A 19,321-nucleotide genomic window follows, 5' to 3' on the forward strand; every position below is an offset into this window, starting at 1 on the left:
TTTGAATTGTAACGTAAAGTTTTATTACGCAGTTACTTTATTTAAGCAACAACAACAACTACCATGTAGAAATCTCTTCATTATTCTAGTTATTTACCTTTCATTTATGTGCTTCTGTTTTGTTTCGCCACAATCATGTAATTATTGTTTAGTTTGTTACTTCGTTATTTCTTGCATCTGTTTGTTTTTGTAGTTACGTCATTACTGTGCTTGTCGTCCAATTGTATTCCCCCCATGTATGTATGTGAGTATGGTTGTTCGCTTAGTGCGAATGTGCGTCTGTGTGTTCGCTGCACAGATTCGAGGTGTTGCCATATGTGTTCTAGAGGACTCTAGAACAGGGAGATTTTGGGGTATAAATACAGGGGAACTGGCAATGACGAGTGAGTTGTGTTTTAAGCGTTGAACTGAACAGATCGGTAAAAGAAGTGCTGCGTGCTAACTAGATACAAGCTGTGTGCTAGTAATTAAAGTCGGTTCCGAATAAGTGTAATAAAGTAAATAAAGCATTGTAGAAACGTAATCTAAAACGAACCCTGTTTTATTTTGTACAAATCGTATCGGGGAATAAAACAACGTCTACACGGATATTAGTTAAACCTAATTCCGTAACAATATTAATAAAGTACACAGCAAAAAGGTTTGCATCCATGGATGCAGTTTAATCACTAGTTAAGTGCGGCTGCACTACATCTTTTTTTATGAATTCACTGAGAAATTTTGAAGAAAGCGCGCGGCTAGAAAGCATTAATTTTTGCTTCCGAAACATGCGGCTAGCATGCAGAGCAAAAAAATCCAAAACATTGCCTGAGGTCACCATTTTTAACCTGCAAAGCGTTCCTTAAACCCAAAAAATGGTAAAACTTCTACCACAGGCTACCAGACAAATTTCTTCGGGTAAAAATAGTATAACTGATTTTTCGACATTTGTTTGACGTTTATTTGGCAATGAAGAAAAAATTAATAAAAACCGACCAAATTAAAAAGCAAAATTATAATGAAAAAATTCAAATAAAAGTTGACATCACTGTTGCTATCGGTAGAACTTTGCGACTACTGTTTATTGGTCGTTAAATTACCGAATAATATCGTTAATTACGGAAATTATACGCATTTTAATTTTAACGATTTTTGTCGATAACCAAAAAATGGGTTAGAGAATCCCACTACAAATCTACAATTTTTCCGTTACTTTACTTTTCTGGTCATGAGAGAGCAATTTTGACAGTTTTCTCTTTTACCACATTTACCATTAAAAAAGTAAAGGAACAAAGGTTTCATTGAAACTTTTAGGGATTTTTAGATCGAGTTCCCCACCACAGAAACTTCATTATATTACTCTAGTATGTTCCGGTCCACACCAGAGGTATTTCATTGAACAAGTTTTATGAAATTATGCGTCTCTACATCGAGTTTCCCGAACGCCAAATTTCATGATTTTTATACCCTCAGAATTTATGCTAACAAGGGTATGTACACTTTCATACGGGCAAAATGTGCCTCATCAAAATAATGGTTTTAGACCCCAAGTATGTTTGGACGAAATGTGTTTCAGACAATTTGGAGTCGATTAAGCAATGTCCGTCCGTCTGTCTGTCTGGCTGGTTTGCACGATAACTTTTGAACGACGCAACCGATCGGGTTCAAAATTTGGTATTTGTAATATTTTTTCCAAACTTAGTCTAAGTTCTTCATTAGGCCGGGGCGATTTGAAAACCTTAATGAGCCCTTCGCGTTTCTGATTCCTGGCATTGAACTGAGCAAAAAAGTCCACTGGACCATATATCTACCGTGAAAATCGAGCCTCCCGATTTTGACTTTATGTTTTTTATTGACGTTTTTTGGATATTTTGGCATATAACAGCCAATCCATTGAGATTTTCGATCCAACACAAATACAAAAATTGTAGCCAAGACAGTAATTAAGAACATCGCGAATGCATTGGAACACTCCTTCAGGCAGTTTTGGCCTTGAGAAAGTGCAAACTTTTCGAAAAATGTCGATAAATGACACTGTGCTACAAAAGTTGACCAGAAAAATATTCAAGTGTTCTGATGCAAAATTATATCGTGTTGGGATCCATGGACAACGACAATGCCTTTAGTTCGTTGGGGTAACTTCGTTTTATTTTTTTATAACGGTAAAAGTAGTGAAAATCTGGGTTTCTTACATTTTCAAATTTAAACGGACATATCTTCTTTTTTATACCCTCAGCCTTTAGGCTATGAAGGGTATATACACTTTCATACGGGCAAAATGTGCCTCATCGAAATAATGGTTTTAGACCCCAAGTATGTTTGGACGAAATGTGTTTCAGACAATTTGGAGTCGATTGAGCAATGTCCGTCCGTCCGTCTGTCTGGCTGGCTGGAGCGCACGATAACTCTCGAAGGGATGAACCGATTCGGTTCAAATTTTGGCTTTCGTAATATTTTGTCCAAACTTAGTTTAAGTTCGAAGATGAGCTATATCGGTCCACTCCTTCCGGTACCTCCCCCACAAAAGTTCGAAAATGTTCGGAAAATTTGTACGCACGATATCTCTTGAAGGGTGTAACCGATTTGGTCCATACTTTGCCCATCGTGGAGCGTGTACCAGACTTAGATCGGGTTTTAATATGGACTCAATCGGTCCACTCCGTCGGGTACCTCCCACACAAAATTTTGGAGAAGTTCAGTTTAGGAACATCTCTCGAATCGCTTTGATTTTTGCTTTAGCAACTTGTATTCACTGCCCTCCATACGACGGTATAAGTTTCATCAGGGGCAAGTCCATACTTCCTGAGAAAATAGCCTGAAAGTTGCAAAAAACCCCTATGACACCGTGTGAGGAGGTTGGAGGGCAAAATAACTCGCGAACAGGTCTGCCGATTCGGTCCAAAGTTTGGCCTTAGTAATATTTTGTCCAAACATAGTTTAAGTTCGAAGATAAGCCATATCGGTCCACTCCTTCAGGTACCTCCCCCACAAAAGTTCAAAAATGTTCGGAAAAATTGTGCGTACGATAACTCTTGAAGAGAGTGGCCGAATTGGTCCATACTTTACACATCCTAATATATCTACCAGATATAGATCAGGTTCAAATATGGACTATATTTGTCCACTCCATCCGTTACCTCCCACTCATAATTTCGAATACATGTTCACTTTAAGACCTGCTTTCGAATCACTTTGATTTTTGTTGAAGCAACTTGCATTGCTGCCTCAATTGCGATGGTAAAAGTTGTTTCAGGGGCAAGTTCATACTTCTTGAGCAAACATCCCTGAAGTTCTAAAAAACCCCTATGGTACCATATGTAGTGGCTGGAGATCCATTCTTTTTAGTATCTCCTCCGCAAAACTTATGATATTAAATCCTAATCAACATTTTTGTCAGTTCAAACGCCCAAAATTTTTAAAACTCCCTAAATACATGCGTTTTTTGGAAAAAAATTGTTTCAATATACACAGGCTGAGGGTATATCTCTGTCGGCAAAGCCGACTGATACTTTTTTACTTGTTCACAACGGATTTCTAGTGATACTTCTTCCTTTTAAAGGGGTGAATAATATCTTTAGAATATGTTATTATTTGTTTAAATTGGTTTATAAATGGCTAAGTTATACTGGTTTAAGTCTGACAACCCCCACAAAAAAACCTATAACTGAATTTCTTATAATTTTCAAAAATATAATGTTGTTATGTTTTGTTCAATATTTATTTTGAAAATTGTGAGAAATTCAGTTATAGTTTTTTTGTGGGGGTTTTCAGACATAAACCACAATAATTTAGCCATTTGTTAAATGATTTAAAACAATAATAGCTTATTCAAAAGATATTATTCACCCCTTTAAAAGGAAGAAGGATCAAAAGAAATCCGTTGTGGAAAAAATAAGATATGCCCGTTTAAATTTGAAAATATAAGAAACTCAGATGTTCACTACTTTTACTGTTATAAAAAAATAAAACGAAGTGACCCAAACGAAGTAAAGGCATTTTCGTTCTCCATGGGTGTTGGGATACAACACGATGGAATTTTGCATCAGAAGGCTTGAATAATTTTCTGGTCAAATTTTGTAGCACAATGTCATTTATCGACATTTTCCGAAAAGTTTGCAGATTCTTAAGGCCAAAACTGCCTGAAGGAGCGTTCCAATGCTTCTGCAATGTATCAGAGAGTTTTCAACTACTGCCTTGTCTACAATTTTTGTCTTTGTGTTGGATCGAAAATCTCAAGGGTTTGGCTGTTATATGCCAAAATATCCAAAAACGTCAATAAAAAACTTAAAGTTAAAATCGGGAGGCTAGATTTTCACGGTAGATATATGGTCCAGAGGACTTTTTTGCTCAGTTCAATCCCAGGAATCTGAAACGCAAAGGGCTCATTAAGGTTTTTTACCTTCCACCCTAATGTAAACTATAACAAAAACGGAACAAATTATGAATGAATATTTAGCGCAAAAATGGTAAAATTCATGTTTTTAATTTTTGAGTTTTTCCTTAAACTACAAATAAACGGGTCAGACGATATCAAAAGTCGATGGACCAAGTCTTCGTTTGTGGCCTTTCTAGAAATCTTGCGCGTAAAGTTCTGGCGGTATTTCCGTGTATCCTTATGTCGCGACTCTTGTGTCTCCTCCGATAGTTGCTCAATAGGAAGTATGCATGATTCTATTATAGATTTTCCATGAAATAATACCTTATGGACAGTGGCCATGGTAGAACAAGAAAAGGTAGCAGCAATACCCAGCTGACTGAACTGGGTTGTAGTGTTAGTGTCAAATTCCATACGACATTTTATGTATTTATTTCTATGTTCGATGTATATAAGGGATATATATTTTTGAAAAACAAATTTATTCATCAGAAAAAAAAACTATTTCCCATAAAGACGGCTTCATATCATTGACATGTAACCTGCTCCAGGTCCGAACGACATGCCGCACACTAACACACCGCTTATAGAGGCGGTACAATATTTGTTAATATGTGTGGTATTTTGTTAAACTTGAAAAGAATAAAGCCCTAATAAACATGTGCTTTTTTGTTTTCAAAAGCAAATGATTGAAACAGCTTCTCTTTTTTCAATGAATTACCAGCGACCCGAAACATTTTTGCAAGTATTCTACTTTCTGCGATAAATTATGCATTTAGTGGAATGATATGGAAACATTCAAATTGAAAATTTAACGAGTTTTCATTCATGTTTTCCAAAATTTTCAATCAAATGTGAAAAATTATTTGTTTTTTAAATTCCAATAATTTATAGACATTTCCTTGTTTTGTTTACATTTACGTTGACACTAAGGTTTACAAACAAAAACAAATTTCAATGTGGTTGTTGTTGAGTTGTATTTGTTGTAGTATTAACTTTACCTTGTATTTGTTCTACCATGGACAGTGGCTGGCATATTATACCAACTATAATTTTCTAAGTAAACTTAACACGTTTCTTTTGCGTATTTATCAAATTTGTCTGAATGTATTGATTTACCAGACAGCAAACATCCCAAAATAACTCGAAATCTCGTTATTAATTCCACACTTACGCCAGTTACATTGGATGTTTTTTGGGGTTCTTAGAAAAATATCCTGTAGTGGGATTCTGTAACTCATTTTTGCTGTTACCGACAAAAATCGGTAAAATTAAATCGCAAATTATGGCTAAAAACATAAAGAAAAGTTGGCCTCACTGTTTGTGTCGGTAGAGGCTAGCGACTACTTTTTATTCATCGTTAACTTACCTAAAAATTTCGTTAATTATAGAAATTATAAACATTTTAATTTTATCGACAATTATCGATAACAGCAAAAATGAGTTACAGAATCCCACTACTGGAAAATTATATTTGCAAATATTAACCCAGATAAAGCCACTGGTCGTTTAAACGCCATGAAAAATGGTTGCAAAAATTGACGTAAAACTCTGTTTTTTTTTTGAATATTTTTGTGGGGTTTTTTGCATTTTTTATAGTATTGTCTGTTATCTGACATTTCACGCTTACAAGGCTTCATTTGACCTATGCATTTCCATGCAATTGGCCTAAAACCCAAGCTATTCAAAAAAATCGACTTTTTTGTAATTTTCTATTTTTGATGAAAAATTTAAATACGCGATAAAAATTTAATCATAAATGTTAGAATCATATAAAGTAAGGGAATTGTTAGGAATATAGTAAGAGTATTTTCTCAATCAAAAACCAAGGGATTGGCATATAAGGATACACCTATATTACCCTCCAAAGTTTTTGGCACTTTCAAAAGAAAGCCCGATTACAGGAAATCTAAACGTTTTAGAGAAAAAAGTTATTTATTAAAAAATGCTTAAAATGTCTCAAAATTATAATTTCCATAAACAATTTTAAGTTTTCTCGCAAAAAAATTCACGGCGCTAAGTGGGTTAAAGAATATATAATTCGGTCGGAAAATGCATCTTTGAACTCCAAAATACCAAAAATCAGGGGTACCGTTATATGAGAGTTCTATCATAAAGTGGATTTATGCCCACAATATTGTGTGTGCAAGTTTTTTGACCACTAGGAACCCTAAATGCAAAATTGTAGCAACGTCCTTCCGAAAATGTATTTAAAAACTCTAAAATACCTGAAATCGGGCGGTAGCCTTATATGGGGGCTACATCAAAACGTGGATCTATATATACAATAGGTGTGTTCGTTTACTCAATAATTTGTACAAATTTGTACAAGTCCTGTAACTTCTTGTAATCGACTAAGGTCTTTTGCATTGTACAGTAGAGTAAACGAACAACAACCAGTAACAATTTGTACAAATTTTGAGTAAACGAACACACATAATTTTTAGTAAGGAGATAGTTTACTCGTAGAAAACGTTATATTTAAATTTTTAGCTAAATCGGTTGATTACAATGTGCTACAAAAGTTGACACATTTTTTTGCAGGGGTTCTGATGCATATATTCAGTTTTATGGGAGTCCATGAAAGACGAAAATACCTTTAGTTTCTTTGGGTCACTTCGTTTTTTGATTTTATAACGGTAAATGTAGTGAAAAACGGGGTTTCTTAGATTTTCAACTTAAAACGGACATAACTTCTTTTTTCAACAACGGACTTTTACAGATTATTCTTTATTTAAAATGTGAAAATCACGTCCTTCGGACAAGCCATAATTTTTAAAAATCCGGTAACAAACGGTTAAGTTATAGCAGCGTACGTAAAAATACTTTAAATAACATTTCCAATCGTTTCGTAAAACAAAACGATTCCCGTACCAATCACACAACGCCACAAACTTTTCAGCTTCTCTGAATCATTCATTCATTCATTCTCACAAACAAAACAAAAACACAAACTTTTCAATGTAAAAAGATGAAATCCGTACGATTGCTCAAATGTACTTCGGCTATGCTTTGCCAGTTGTTTCATTCACCACCGAAACAAAAAGATTTTTTGGCAAACGTTTGCCGTGCGTTATGGTCAATGACACACACAGGCACACGCCCATGTGATTGCATAACTACCCTCTAAACCAACATCAACATGCCACAGTAAATATTTTATCAACCACCAAACGTTTTTATACCCTCCACCATAGTATGGAGGGTATATTAACACGTTCGCGGACGCAAGCAAATTCAGAGAGGTGAAAAAAATGACACCCAATTATTTTCGAAATTAGTTTTTTGTTTTTATTTAATAATTATTGATTCTTATTATTATTTTTTATTTATTACAGAGTGTACCTTGTTGAAATAAATCGTATTATGTATATTAATCACCAAAACTTAAGATTGTATACAAGTAAATGGACAAAAATTGGCTGACAATGTGAATGCTATAGCATTCACGTCATTTTGCATCGGAATGCTATAGCATTCACGTCCGCGAACGTGTTAAGTTTGTTTTTCCGTTTGTAACGCATTGAAATACTCATTTGCGACCCTATAAAGTATATATATTCTTGATCAGGGTAAAATTCTAAGTCGATCTGAGCACGTCCGTCCGTCCGTCCGTCCGTCCGTCTGTGGTAATCACTCTAGCATCCACAAAAATAGAGATAGGGCGCTGAAATTTTGGGAAAATGCGTCTTTTGTTTGCAGGCAGGTCAAGTTCGATGAAGGGCTATATCGGTCCACGTTTTGGTATAGCCCCCATATAACGGTACCCCCCGATTTACGGTATTTTGACGTTTTTAGCTACATTTTTAGACCGATTTAGCTATAATTTGAAATTTAGGGTTCTTAAGTATCAATAAACTTATATAACAAAAGTTGTGGACATAGGTCCATGTTTTGGTATAGCCCCCATATAACGGTACCCCCCGATATACGGTATTTTGACGTTTTTAGCTACATTTTCAGACCGATGTAGCTATAATTTGACATTTAGGGTTCTTAAGTGTTAATAAACTTATAAATTAGAAGTTGTGGACATAGGTCCACGTTTTGGTATAGCCCCCATATAACGGCACCCCCGATTTGCGGTATTTTGACGTTTTTAGCTACATTTTCAGACCGATGTAGCTATAATTTGACATTTGGGGTTCTTAAAAATCAATAAACTTATATAACAAAAGTTGTGGACATAGGCCCACGTATTGGTATAGCCCCCATATAACGGTACCCCCCCGATTTACGGTATTTTGACGGGTTTAGCTACATTTTCAGACCGATTTAGCTATAATTTGACATTTGAAGTTCTTAAATGTCAATAAACTTATGTGACAAAACTTGTGGACATAGGTGCACGTTTTGGTATAGCCCCCATATAACGGTACCCTCGATTTACGGTATTTTGACGTTTTTACCTACATTTTCAGACCGATATGGCTATAATTTGACATTTAGGGTTCTTAAGTGTAACTAAACTTATATAACAAAAGTTGTGGACCTAGGTCCAAGTTTTGGTATAGCCCCTATATAACGGTACCCCCGATTTACGGCATTTTGACGTTTTTATCTACATTTTCAGACCGATTTAGCTATCAATTGATATTTAGGGTTCTTAAATGTCAATAAACTTATATAACTAGTGGACATAGGTCCATGTTTTGGAATAGCCCCCATATAACGTTACCGCCCGATTTCAGGTATTTTGAGAATTTTACCAACAAGTTTTAACCGAATTATCTGTAATTTGAACATTTGACATTTGAAATTCTTAGTGGTCACCACACCTCTCCACCAAAAATTGTCAAGAAAGCCCCCATATAACGGTACCTCCCAATTTTCAGTAATTTGATGATTTTAGCTACAATATTAAACCGAACAAGCATTAATTTGACATTTGAAGTTCTTAGTGGTCAGAACACCTCTCCATCAAAAATTTTCAACATAGGTCCATGTTCGGATATAGGTCCCATGTAACGGTACCTACCAATTTTCAGTAATTTGGCAATTTTAGCTACAATTTTTAACAGAACTAACTGTAATTTGACATTTGAAGGTTGTAGTGGTCACCACACATCAGCATCAACAATTTTCAACATAGCCCCAATATAACGATACTTCCCTATTTTCGGTACTTTGAGGATTTTACTTAAAATGTAAGTCAAAAAAAATTCTGCAACAAAAATTGTTCATTTAAGTTCATATTTTCGTATAGCCCAGATACCTCCGAACTAGCTGTTAATGACATTTGAAGTTCCCACGTTATGTACCGATTTTCGATATTTTGAGGATACTAGCTAAATTTTTTAACCGAATTAGTAGTTATTTGACATTAAACGCTCCCATCAAAAACTGTCAACATAGGCCCATGTTTTATTATAACCCCTATATAACAGTACCTCCCAATTTCTAGCCCACCAAAAATTGTCAACAGTTAGATATAGGCACCATAAAAAAGGGCCTCCCGAATGAAGCATTTTATGTACATTATCTAACATTTTAACGTACTCACCTAAAGTTGGGGACAGGATTGATTATTTTATGGTGGAGGGTATGAGAAGTTCGGCCCGGCCGAACTTAATACTTTTTTACTTGTTGATTTATTCACATGTGTTTAGTACTATTTAGTTTTTTATCTGCTCTTGTGGAGTTGATACTTTTCGCTAATCGTTTTGTTCGAACTCGCGAATGTAAACAAAACGAAACTAAACAGCGAACTCCGCCAGCGTGGGTTATGTTTCGTTTTGTACCTATGGAAAATACGAAACGAAACGATTGGAAATGTTATTTAAAGTATTTTTACGTACGCTGGAGTTTATATATTCACATATTCAATTCACGCCCACATTAAATGAAATTTCTCATAGCGGAGAGTATGAAAAGTTCGAAAATCCAAGCTTATACGCAATTTTTAGCATTCTGATTGTTAGTGATGCTGAGTTTAAATCTATAAGATTATCACAGAACAAAGTAGGTTATAGAAATACTATTCACGTGTTGGTCTCAATGCTAAATTAAAGCAAACGAAAGCCTCCTAGAAAGAGTGTGTTGAGGACATTGGTATTGGTCTTACATAGCAGTACCACACTTGAGTTCTTTTGAAGCATTAGCTAACGTTTTTCCTCTTTAATAAGTAAAACAAAGGTTAGCGTAGTCTTCATACGTAGGGTAGCATGGGGCAGCTTCGCCACTGTTGCGCCTTCGCCAGCGCCGATTTAATTGATGCTACATAAAGCTGGTCTAAAGGAAAGTTATGAGTTAATCGAAGATCTACAAGTTCTCTTTGATGATCTTTATGCAGTTTCAATAAAATCGGCGCTGTCGAAAGCACAACAGTGGCGAAGCTGGCCCATGTTATTCTCACCGTTAATACTTATGTAAATGCATTAAGAAGATTTTTCTCAATAAGGCGGAATTTACCTTGTGTACCCTCCTTATTAACATAACATATGTTCATATAAAACGCCGTTGTTAAAAGAAATCAGCGAAATATTGTAATAATTTACTGTCGTTAAGACTTAACGACTACTTTTTTTTTGGTTGTAAACTTAACAATAACTTTCGGTAATTAACGACAAAATTTACCGACAAAAATCGTTAAAATTGGTATACAGAATAGCACTTACCGAAAAATGTCGTTAACTACCGACATTTGTCGTTAATTCTGTCGTTAAGGACTACTGCACTACTGGTTATGTTTTTTGGTATGACATAACCCAAAACTGTAAACAACAGCTTTGCCAAACAAAACAGTACATACACATGTGTTGCCATCTCAGTTTGATTCATCCAATTTGTTTATGTATTACACGAGTATTACTTACAGATCTCGAAAACAGATACATAACATACTAAGCAGATAGTCTTATGGCTATATCACACCATATGTTTTTTCACATGTATGTTGTCACTTACAGACCAGGGGCTGGATTCTTGTTCTATGAAAATTTAAATGAAAAATATTTTCTTTACAATTTTTTTTTATTTGACAGTTTTCTCCTTTATAAAAGTTTTCATTTCACATTTTCATAGAAACAGAATCGAGCTCCAGGGGCTGGATTCTTGTTCTATGTACATTTGCAATGACAAATATTTCCTTTATAATATTTTTCATTTGACAGTTTTTTTCCTTTACAAAAGTTTTCATTTTACTTTTTCATAGAAACAGAATTGAGCCCCAGCTGATGTCATACATGTGAAAAATCATATGGTGTGATATAGCCATAAGAAAAGCATATGGTGTGATATAGCCATATGAATGGAAATCATCGATTTCTTTTTGTCTTCCGTTCACATACATATTTTGTTTTCGTTCATGTTCTTATGTGAAAGATTTTGCTGTCAAATGCATTATTGCAAGATCTATTTAACAGGTCACGTAAGTAGCACAACAACAACTCAATTTTGGCCGAAAATTCTTCAATATGTCAAAATGTTTGTTTACGTTTTCATACAATTTATTCACAATAACGAAATATTTGACAGATTGAAACCAGCGTGACCGCTGGAAATTTTCAAAAAGTGTCACAAAAAGTATCATTTCTGAAAAAAAGTGGCACACGTCTTTCGAAAAAGTGGCACAAAAAGTATCACACATTTTTATTATTAAAATCTGAAAACAACATAAAAGCATAAGAGAAACAATCGTGTACATATAAGTAGACTTATCGGACAGATAACAGGTTTTTTATTCTTACAAGTTTGATTTAAGATTAATTGTCGGATAACTTAAAAGGAACTTCGTGTTCCTGTTGTTATCGGTAGGAATTAGTGACAACTTTATTTTGGTTGTTAGCTTATCCAAAAATTTCTTTAATTACCGAAATTATAAACATTTTAATTTTACTGATTTTTGTCGGTAACTCGAAAAATGTGTTACAGAATTCCACAACAGATTTGAGTACTGGTTTTTTTGGCTTGATATTGCCAAATTTCCACATAATATTATTTGCTCTGTTCCTTAACGTGCAAGAATCTTGAAGTTTTACAATTTTTTTACCCGAAAAGCGTTCCCTTATTTCAGATACCATACAATTCATATGAGAGTACTTCAAAACTTTTGCTACTTTTACCATTTTTAAATTTTAGATGGAAGATGTAATAACAAATCATCATTCCTTACTAGTCTTAAAGTAAGGGATAACAAAAATGGACTATAAAAATACGATATAAATGTCCTAAATACATTATCCGTAGAAAGTCTCAAAAAACTCTGCAAATATCTTCACTTTATAAGAAAAAGGGGTCTTGAGTGTAGCCGTTATGCGGATCAAACTGTTTGACTACCATTACCGAACATTTTCGTTCATTCCTACAGATGCAAATATCTCCTAAAAACAACCTAATAGGAAAACGTGCCGCATGTTACTTCAACTCCCTAATTCGATATCGTGTAGTTGGAAGATTTTTCTACTGCTCTTACGGGTAGTTTACACTATATGTAAATGTCATATGACATGAAATTTTCCATCGTTAAATCTTCACTAATATGTGGAATATTTGAGATTTTCCTTACGCCATTTATTCTGTGCGTCCACCCTAACAAAAATATAATAAAATTACGTGTCCACATTGCCTCCGTGGGTAGATATGGAATGTTTTTATTTCGTGTCATATGACATTGATAGATAGTGTAAACTACCTCTTAGTGATTTTAGTAGAGTGTCTATATTACATTAGGGCGAAACCTATAGCTCTGCGTGTTGCGTGTGCGTTCAAAAATACAAAAACAAAATACACGTATTTCAAATTGAAAACAACAACAAATACATGTATTTTGTTTTTGTATTTTTGAACGCACACGCAACACGCAGAGCTATAGGTTTCGCCCTAATATTGAATTTAAAAAATAGTGGCACAAGGTATGAAAAAGTGGCACATTTGGTATCAAAATAAAAAAGTGTCACAGAAGTATCAACGTCGAAAAAAAGTGTCAAAATTGATACTTTAGTGGCACAACGGTCACGCTGATTGAAACCAATCACCTGGCCGTTTTACGCCACCTTATAATTTCATCATGCATTATTGTGACATAAAATACAAAGGAAATCAAATCACAATAATGAACAATCTATTATGTTTGTTGTCAAAAGTTGTTAACAGAACTCTGAATGTCCGACCTTCTGTAGGCCTGGTTACTACTCTTTAATAAAGCGCATAAATTCTATAAAATAAGAAGTATATAACACTAAAAGAACGGCAAAATATCATTGGTGAAATCAGCGATTTAAACAACAATATTTGAGTTAAATGTCAAATGAGCGAAGGAACGAACAAAGAACGATATTAAGGAACTAGTTCCTTTTGATGAAAGCATGGCACAATTACCCAGGTAGTGGCATCTTAAAATTTTGAATATGTTGTTTAAAACTTTCTTTATGTTGTTGGGGAAATTACAACAAATATAATTTTTTTATAAAGGGATTTGACTTTTCATATTCAATCAGCTGGTGTGATACCACTACCTGGTAGTTCTGCCATGGATAAAAGGAACGAGAAAGATAGAACCGCTCAGTGAACAAGATTGCCCAACTCTAACACACACAACAGCTTCTTTCCCGTACTTTTTAATAGTAATACCCCGGTTACAATTAACCGGAATAACCCAGTGGGTTTGGATTTAAAATGTCAATTCCATAGCGCAAACGTCAAATAAATCGTCTTAAAGTGGGTTAACCCGGCAAAAAACTGTAGTGTAACCGCACTATAAAACTCGTAAAAGAGAGAACTGTAACAAACGTTTTCTCACACAAAAGTTTTTTGAAATACAGTTGAACCTCGATTATCCGTGAATCGATTATCCGGGAACCTCCATTATCCGGGATAGAAAAGAAATGTTGGTCTTTTTTCTATTTCCTATATTTTTCCTTATAATCTTCATTGTCGGGGAGTAAAAGCACGCTTTCCAATTAATTTGATTAAGCAAATAAAGATTAGGCAAAAGAAAATTGGAAATTCTCCCACATTACACAATTTTTGTATTAATTGTATCACAAAAAGCGTGGGACAAAGTCAATTCAGATGAATCTGATGATGATATTATGTATCATTCTAACATTTTGTGAATTACATTAACAAATATAATAAAAATTGCAGACTTTATTTTTATTATAAAATTCTATACATTTTTTACTTAAAAATATGTCCAAAAACTGCATAAAAACTTTGCCTCCATTATCCTGGAAAATCGATTATCCGTAATGCCTCCGGTCCCGATCATCACGGATAATCGAGGTCCGACTGTAGTTCGGGAACGAAAATGGAAAATACGTCGAAAAATGGAACAAATGTCAAAGTCGGCGTATCAGCCAATCAGACGCCGACAACCATGTTACTATTTTTTTACGTATTACCAAGCATAAATCGATCTTTTGATTCTTACTTGGAATTCGAGAGTGGATCTTTCGATCTTTTGATTCTTAAGTATAGTACACATTGACAAGCAAAACTGACAGTCATCGAGGTCTTTTTCTTGAATATCAAAGCCTAAATGAAAAATTTCTTTTGTAATCTCTAAATAATACCGTAAATATTGTATTTCAAACGTTTTTAGCTAAATAAAAGTTGTTATTTGCCGGAAAATTGTCCTAAAAGTACGTTGACTGTCAGTTTTGACTGTTAGTGTGTACTCCCCTTTACTTAGAACTCAAAAATAGATTTTTCGATTCTTACGTAGGAATCAAAAAAGATCTTTCGATCCTTTGATTCTTACTTAGAACTCACTGGGATAAAAGAATCGTTCGATCGTGATGACTCCTTAGTTGAAAAAGTGAACGTTTTAGTGTACAATGCTTCGCGTTTAACACTGCTGTACCGTTAGATTAACTTTGTTCATCAGTACAACAAATAATATAAGCTCTGTTCCAGAACTAAAAAGTTTTTACAATTTTTACCACTTTTACACATTTTGCGTTCCCGTACACAAAATTTATATGAAAATCGTTTACGTCTTTTACAACTTTTACGACTTTTACCACTTTATAAAGTACGGGAACGGGCCAATAATATTGTTGTCTTGCTCTTACCAATGAAGTCTGTATATTTCATTTTCGTGGTACATCAAAAAGTCAAAACAGAATTGATCTTTCGATTTCCACTGCAAGAATCGAAGAATCATAATAGAACATCGATCTTTCGATTCTCTATGAAGTCAAAACTCGATTCCGATTTTTAGATTCTTCAAATCAAAGAATCGAGGAATCGATTACTCGAAAATCGACTTGCGTATCCGTCGATCGATAATTTCGAAATATCGACATTCAAAACTGACAATAGGTGTGTTCGTTTACTCAACAATTTGTACAAATTTTCACAAGTCCAGTAACTTCTTGTAATCGGCTAAGGTCTTTTGCATTGTACTGTAGAGTAAACGAACAACCTCCAGTAACAATTTGTACAAATTTTGAGTAAACGAACACACATAATGTGTACTGCACTTAAAGAGAGCGTCATTCAGCGCCATTTTTGTTTAAAGAGAAGTGAACATTTTACAACTTTTTTGTGTACGGGAAAAGTTGTAAAAACTTTTTAGTTCTTGAACAAAGCTAACATAATGGGCCAAATACATACGATCCGTTGTTGGACGCGTTGCGCGTTGAAAACAACCACACATACGGAAAACAACAGCTGCACATACGGCGCGTTGAGCGTTGCGTTACAACAACCACATGAAAACTTCAAGATCAAACTTGGCATCACTTCCACATTTTTCATGTGGTTGCAGTTTTCAAAGCGCAACGCGTCACCCAACGGACCGTATGTATTTGGCCCATTAGCATCGCACAGTGGATCAACCAATTGGCCAGAAATAAAAAAATTAATGTCAAAATTTGGGTATAACATCTGGCAAAACAGTCAGCTATAACATGGACCTTTTTAAAAATATATTAGTTTTTGTTTCATTCGAACTCGATCTTCTTAAGAATAGCTTCAAAAGTCGGAACATTTGACTAATATTTTTTGTTGTAAATGCAAGCTATATTTTAAGTGCAAGTAAATATATTAACAATATCGCGAAACTAATACTATGTTTACATTTACGAAATCCACTCGATTTCAGCTGTCAATTCCTTTGCGTATACGTCAAATGAAAACTCATCTGAAATCGATTGGATTTCATTTGACGTTTGAGCAATGGAATTGACAGTTGAAATCGAGTAGATTTCGTAAATGTAAACATAGTATAATACCTATAACAAAATATTATACATAGTCGGTTTTGAAGGAGGAGATAATAGCTTAATTTTCATTAAAAAATAGTGTTTTAGCGTTTTGTGGAATTCTAGTTAGCTGCATATTTTCTTAGTGTATTTTGTAATGCCAATTCAATCATATGCTTGTTTTACATTTACGAAATCCACTCGATTTCAACTGTCAAATCCATAGGTTAGGCTTAAATTTGACCTTAGGTTTTAGTTATGATGCCCACCAGTGCCCACCTCGGGAATAAGTTTCTAAAGTAGGTCATGGGTTTAAGCTTATTCAGTATTAAAATCAGCTGCCATCTAGTGCCAGACTATAAATGGTGGGTCGCTGACTAAAGCTGCCTTAGAATAGGGTTTCTATGGATATATTAGCGTATAACTCTGTTATGCGTACTTTACACGATATGTTTTTTACGTATGAGTTGTCACTTTGTATATACATTTTGTATGGGAGAAGTGACAACTCATATGTAAAAAACATATCGTGTAAAGTACCCATTATCTGGCCACGTACATTAACATAATTGGCATCAGTAGCAAGATGAAGAAATCTTCTTCCAAATTAGTCTTGCGTTGGCGGAAGAACGCTAGCAATTTTCAGACAAAAATATTGATTTTTTTAATCCGCTAAATTGGTTGGATTTTATACCCCGGTTACACTTAACAGGATTAACCCAGTGGGTTTGGGTTTCAAATGTCAATTCCATAGCGCAAATGTCAAATAAATCCTCATGAAGTGGGTCAACCCGGCAAAAACTCTAGTGTAACCGTACTATTATGTTGTTTTGGAGATTGTTTTGTTTCCCCAAGCATCATAAGATAATCGGGATCTTTATTCATGTCATTTTGTATTAAGAGCATAACAAAATTCTTACCGTATACTCCTTCCAGAGGGGCAAGGGGGAGAATGCCACGCTCGTGGTTTCTTAAAACGCTCTTCGCAGCAGCACAAAGCTGTAACCGGCGCATTGGCTTGATTTTTACACTCTAAATATTTTTGGCCACTTTCTCTATACACGTTGTTGTTTATGACGCGTAAAACGACACTCAACGGACTATTGTCCCGGATCACACTAGAGTGATTTCCTTGAAAAAAAAAATTATGAAATTAGGCGTTCTTAGATCGAGTTCCTAACTACAGTAATTTCATGATTTTACACAAGATTCTGTAATCTGAAATTATTCTTTGTGTTTAAAATCGTAACTCTTAAACCAATGCAAAGCAATGAAAATATCAAAATTTTCATATGATTTCATATATTGCTCTGTTCCAGAACCTGCAAGAAGCTACTATTTTTTACTACGATAACATTTTTTCCTTTATGTTATCGGAAAAAATAGTAAAAATTAGTAGATTCTTGCAGTAGTGGAACAGACCATATGTGTGTGGACGTCAATGAAAATTTAAAAGAGAATAACAAATAATTTGCTAATGGAAATTTTCATAGTCTGGCATAAGACCTAGTAATCGAAAGCAATGCAAACGTGCAATAACGTCATGTTTACATCATCCTCCTTTGTGGAAATTTATTAGAGATTTGTCCCAATTTACATTATACTATGTTTACATTTACGAAATCCACTCGATTTCAACTGTCAATTCCATTGCTCAAACGTCAAATGAAATCCAATCGATTTCAGATGAGTTTTCATTTGACGTATACACAAAGGAATTGACAGATGAAATCGAGTGGATTTCGTAAATGTAAACATAGTATTAGACTGATTTAAAATGCAATCCGAAGAACGCATATAAATTCAATCCAAAGCACTGCATCTTAAGCCGTGATTTGGATCGAAAATGGAGTGCATCCTAGGAGTGCATCCTAGCTGCCTCGTCAGAGATTATAGCCTTCCTCAGTAGACGTTCAACCAGCACCCATTGATCCTCACTGATCCTACCTTCAGGATCGGCCTTATCAATGATTGCTACTTGAAGATCCACTGAGGCCAACTTTTTCGGGATCCTTGCTAGTTTCGATGTCCCCCCGGCAGATGACTGCTGGGGTGCCGAGCTGGAGCTACCTTTACAGGTCTTCTCCTGTTCAACCCCAGTTGCCGTCTGCTGAGCGGCCATCTTAGCGAATGTGGGAGGATGGATGCTCTGATGTCGGTCCAGCAACCTCTTGGCTGTTGGTTGTGGGTCCTCCGAAGACCTGACCCGCTTTACGCATGACTGCTGCGGAGAGGTCTTTGGTCTACCACTGGCCTGCCTAGAGGTTGAGGGACCGTCCATCACACCAGCCATCCGACCTTTCGCGTCACCGGCGCTCCTCACTCCTCCATCTCTTAAGGAGCAGGGCTTCTTGGGATCCTTCGACGCCTCAGTTGCCTGTTTACCCGGCCTCTGCATCGTCGAGGTTCTCAAGAGGTCACTGCTTCTGTTTACCCCGGCAGATGTGGGGGCAGTCACCGATGAGGCAGATGCTTTCGGAGTCGCCTTGTGCATCTGCTTCGTCCCTGACTGTCCCATTTTCTGCTCCGACGACAAGACGGGTGATACCTTCGGGGGCAGCAGCCGTCTTGATGTTTCCGGGGCCGGGGGCATCCTTCTGCTCGTCTCCGCCGCGGTCACCACTGGTGTCCGCAAGGAGTCCGAGCAGCCTGATACTCCCGGTTTGGGTAAGTTTCCCAGAGCGACTGCACCCTTGACAGCCGTTGAGCTGGAGGGTTCAGCCGTTCCAGGAGTTGGAATCTGGTCAACCAGAACGGGGATCTTCTCCATATGAGGGTACCTACGCTCAAGTCTCCTCATAACTCGAAGCCTCACCCC

General features: G+C 35.7%; 1 protein-coding gene across 1 annotated transcript in view; it reads right to left on the reverse strand.

Annotated features, from left to right (window-relative positions):
• Positions 1–19,321, reverse strand: part of Rh4 (Rhodopsin 4) — a 67,770-nt gene that overhangs the window by 5,606 nt on the left and 42,843 nt on the right. The window lies entirely within an intron of this gene.

This window comes from Musca autumnalis, unplaced genomic scaffold, assembly GCF_047663935.1.
Source record: "Musca autumnalis isolate F117 unplaced genomic scaffold, ASM4766393v1 scaffold_4, whole genome shotgun sequence".
Lineage (NCBI taxonomy): Eukaryota > Metazoa > Arthropoda > Insecta > Diptera > Muscidae > Musca > Musca autumnalis.